This window comes from Grammomys surdaster, unplaced genomic scaffold (assembly GCF_004785775.1).
Source record: "Grammomys surdaster isolate TR1022 unplaced genomic scaffold, NIH_TR_1.0 171, whole genome shotgun sequence".
NCBI classification, from domain to species: domain Eukaryota; kingdom Metazoa; phylum Chordata; class Mammalia; order Rodentia; family Muridae; genus Grammomys; species Grammomys surdaster.
This window is the reverse complement of record NW_021604619.1, coordinates 1,626,432-1,631,118: the sequence shown is the minus strand read 5'-3', so window position 1 is coordinate 1,631,118 and position 4,687 is coordinate 1,626,432.

The window sequence follows — 4,687 nt, the reverse complement described above, 5'->3', positions numbered from 1 at the left end:
GTGGTTTTCATTTTAGTAGTATAATCTAATTGTGGGAAATAATAATGGATGTCATCATGAAATTTCTGATGCGACTTATTAGAATTGTTTTTCATATATTGATCCTTCCTTGTATCTCTGGGGCAAATCCTACTTGTCCAAGGTGGATGATTATTTTTTAATTTTTATTAGTTCATTGAGGACTTCACACAGTGTGTTTTGTCATATGTTCTCCCTCTTCTAACTTCTCTAACACATACCTCAGCTTCATTATTTATTCAAGTTTCTGTCATTCTTTCTTAACACATCAAATTTAATTAGTATTCCCTGTGTATTTCTCATGTGTAATCTTCCAATAGATTATTGGCTTTCCAGGGATAACACTGTTTGTATTTTGTTTTATTGGTTTTTTTTTTTTTAGATTTTAATAAAATTGCATCATTTTTCACTTCCCTGTTCTACCCCAAACACTTTCATATATCCCTCCTTGCTTGATTTTCAATCCATGTCTTCTTTTATTACTGATGGTTGTTACATGCATATATGTACATGTATATACATATATGAATACATATTCATACAAATACATAGATATATATATTCCTAAATATATCCTGCTCAGTATGTATAATGCTACTTTGTATATATGTTTACAGGGCTCAACATTTGGTACTGGACAGCCAGTTTGTGTGCTATGTCCTGGAGGAGACAATTTCTTCTGCTCTCAACGTTCCTTAATTGCCTTTATGTAGTAGTTCTTTATGTAGGGCCTCCCACTCTTTCCCATACCTACTATGACATGTCTGTGGTTCTTGTTCGGCTCTTGTTTAGGCAGTCATGTTGGTGAGACTTTATGAATCTAGCTTCCAAGGAGACACAATCTCCCAGCAAACTCCCGGATCCTCTGGCCCTTACAACCTTTCCACTCCCTTTCCCACAATATTCCCTAAGCCTTAGGTACAGGAAGATTTTGAGTATGTATCCATTAGACTAGGATCCATACTTCTACATTTTGGTTGGTTGTGGTTTTCTGTAATGGTCTCCATCTGTTGCAAAGAGGAGAATGGTACACTTACCCATGGGTATAAGGAGAAATATTTAGAATGTAGAGTACCATGAAAGCTAATCTTCAGGAAGGAGGCATTTGGGTCAGTTCCTGCTCAGGGCACTCTCAGTCCTGTGCCTGAGGTGCATGGTGTCTTCAGTAATAGGGACTTACCTTGTATCTCTAGCAGCTATCAACTGTCAATAGCTTCTTAGCTAGAGGTGAGATTTCCAGCCCACTTCCCTTCTCAATGCTGGGATTTCATCTGGCTTGAGATTGCACAGGGTCTATGTGTTCTTTCACAACTACTGTGAGTTTATATGTGTATCCTTTCTGTGATATAAAAACATTGTGATATAAACATGAATAATGGAAAGGGGATATTTGTTTGAATGACCAGCCCATTGGTGTAACTGGGATACTGAAGTGACTCACTAATACTGGGTTGGCATAATCTGTGGGTTAATGCCTAATGGTGTTTGTAGTATGAAGTTTGGTGCCCTGAGCTTGGTACATATGTGTTTAGAATTGTAATACCATCTTTGCTGATGGTTCTCTTGATCAGTTTTAAGTGACTTTCACCATATTTTATGGTTAGTTTTAGCTGGAAGTCTCTTGTCAGATATTAGAATAGCAATGGCTATTTGTTTTCTGTTCCTTTTTGCTTAAGACACTTCCTTTTATTCTTTTACTTTAAGATACTGGAGTGAAACATGTCTATCCTTAACTTGAGATGTTTTTCTCGTACATCACATTTTCTAATCCAATATGTTACTTTGTGTCTTTTACTGGTAAAATCAGTCTATTAGCATTCAGAGATATTATTGAAATGTGTATGTTAATTGATGCCATTTTATATATTTTTGTACTTTTGTTTTTATTCTTATTTTGCAGAGCTACTTTTCTGGTTTCATTTTCTCTATCTACCTCACCCCAACCCCCAGTGTCTTCAGTCATTTAGCCTTCGCTTTGATTCAAATTAATACATACAAAATTCTCTGTAGGGCTGGTATGGTGGTTATGAATTCATTTGACCTATTTTTTAAATCACAGTACTTTTTTTTCTCCTTCAATTGTGATGGTTCATTTTACAGAGTAAAGCAGTCTGACTTTCCATCTGTATTTTTTTTTTAAGAATTTGAATATTGTTCCTCCAAGCTCCTTTGGGTTTGATAGTTTCTGTTCAGAAAACTGCAGTTATTCTGATGGGGCTTCCTTTCTTTTCAGCTTGTCCCTTCTCTCTTGAAGCTTTTGATAACTTTTCGTTGTACTGTATATTAGTGTTTTAACAACATATCACAGAGAAGATTTCTTCTCTGGTCCTGTCTACTTGCTGTTCTGCATTTTAGACCTAAATGGGCATCTTTCCCTTGAGTACAAATTTTTCTTCTATGATTTTATTGACAATGTTCTATGCCTTTGAACTGGAAATCTTTTCCTTCTTCCATGATCATAATTTGTAGATTTGATGCTTTTTTCCTGTCCAAGAATTCCTAAATATTTAAACTATGAGGCACTTTTTAATTTTGTCATTTTATTTTATTGACTGATCCAATCTCTCTACTTTGTCTTAAGTTCTGATATTCTGTCATCTCTGTGATCCATGAAGTTTTCCTCTGAAGTTTTTATTAGAGTTACTGATTTTGCTTTTATTTACAGCAGCATTTCAGTTTGACTTTCCTGTAGTGTTTCTACCTCTTTAATGAAATCAAGTTTTATATTCCACACTGTCTTCCTCAATTCATCAACAATTTGTTTGTATTTCCTTGGACTTCAATCATTTTATTCTTGTCCCTTCAAGTTTCTTCAGGTTTTTGTTTATGTCATATTCCAATTCCCCAAGCTCTTTGAGCATGTTTATAATGGTGCTTTTGAATTCTTTGTCTTCAGTTTCTTCTAAGTCATTTTCTTTGGGGACTATTAATTACTATGGGTCTGGGAAGTATTTTTTTTTTTAGATTTTTTTTTAGACTGCTTATGTTTTTGCAATGGTACTCAAGCAAAGCACTCAAGCATGTGGAGTTAGGTTGATATAAGTTGTTTCTTTAATTAAATACATTTTATTTATTTTGTGTGTAGGGAAGTATTTGTTTATGTTTATGTGTGTTTTTATGACAAGGGGCAAGTGTATAGGTCAGAGGAAAAACTATACCAAGTATGTTCTCTCCTTCCACCATGTGGGAATAGAACTGAGTTCATAAGGCTTGTTGCAAGAAGTTTTACTCATTGAGTTAGCTTGCTAATCTTTGATATGAGTTTTTAGCTTCCTGGGCATAAGGTGGTGTGGTAAGGTTGGTAGTTAGCTGGAGTCCCAAGAAGACAGAAGTGAAAAGAACATGTCTGTTTCCCTGGATAGGTAGACTGCCAGAGCGATCCCCAATGCAAGACAGAGGACTGGGCAACCTGAGTAGAGCTCAGAGGGGAGGAGATGTGGGAGGTGGGGGGCACTGAAGTGGAGGAAGCTGGTTTCTTACTGTGTGCCGGGGACCATGTGGTCAGACACCTGGATCAAGATCCATGGGTCAGAGTAAGCAGAGCTGATTTTTATTTCTTATTCTTAAGATGTTTTAGTGTTTATTTTATGTATGTGTGTGTTTGTCAGTATGTAAGCATATACATGTATGTATGTGCATGTATGCATGTATACCACTTGCATGCCTGATGCCTACAGAAACCAAATCTGGGTGTCAGAACCCCTGGAGCTGGAGTTAAAGATGGTTTTCAGTTACTGTGTAGGTGATAAGAACTGAATCAGGTCCTCTGTGAGAGCTACAAGTTCTTTTAACATTTGAGACATCCTTCTATTCTAGCCCCTGTATTTAATTTTTAAAATAATCATCCTAGATGATTTTTAGAATAAGGTATTTTAAAACTACTATATAATTACTCCAGTGGGTCATCCAAAAAAACACATCATTTAGTTAATAATAAACTACATGAAGACATATGTTCTGCGTTTTATAAGGTAACTTTCTATACCATATAAATTGCAATCAATGTATAGAATTCTATTATTTGTGATCTCTACTTCTTACCATGATTTTTTCAAAGCTAAGCAAACAAATATTGACAGACAATATGCCTTCATGTCTAATAATAACTTCTGCTTTATGAACAAGATGCTTCTTAGAGTAGTTTTAAATTATACCACCACAAATATACACAGAGTGGAGATTATGTATAAATAGTTGTGCTGAATAATTGATCTAGATTTTTCTCCACAAGAATACATTATTTATAATAACTGTCACAGGTAGGTTTTTTTCATCTGGGGATTTCCTTAAACAAACAGTATATAAACTGAACTGATATCTTCAATGGTGTAAATGTAAAATAACACTAATCCTTGGTCTTCAACAAACCTTAAAGCTGTAATTTATGTCCTTGTTCTATGAGATACTGGATGCATGAAAGCAATACAATTAAAGTTGTAGCAAACATCTCCAACCCTGTACATACTATTAGACTTGACATCAATAAGTGTACATTAAGAGGCAATTGGGTTAGCTAAAATCATTGGGAGAATATAACCAAAAGCTCTGTATCCAACTGTGGGGGAATATTGATTCCCACCTGTATTATGGGAATCAATTTGGTACTGTACCTATTCAATTGTGGGCATGGGGTTGGTTCAGTGCTTCATAGTCAGCAAGTTAATTGATA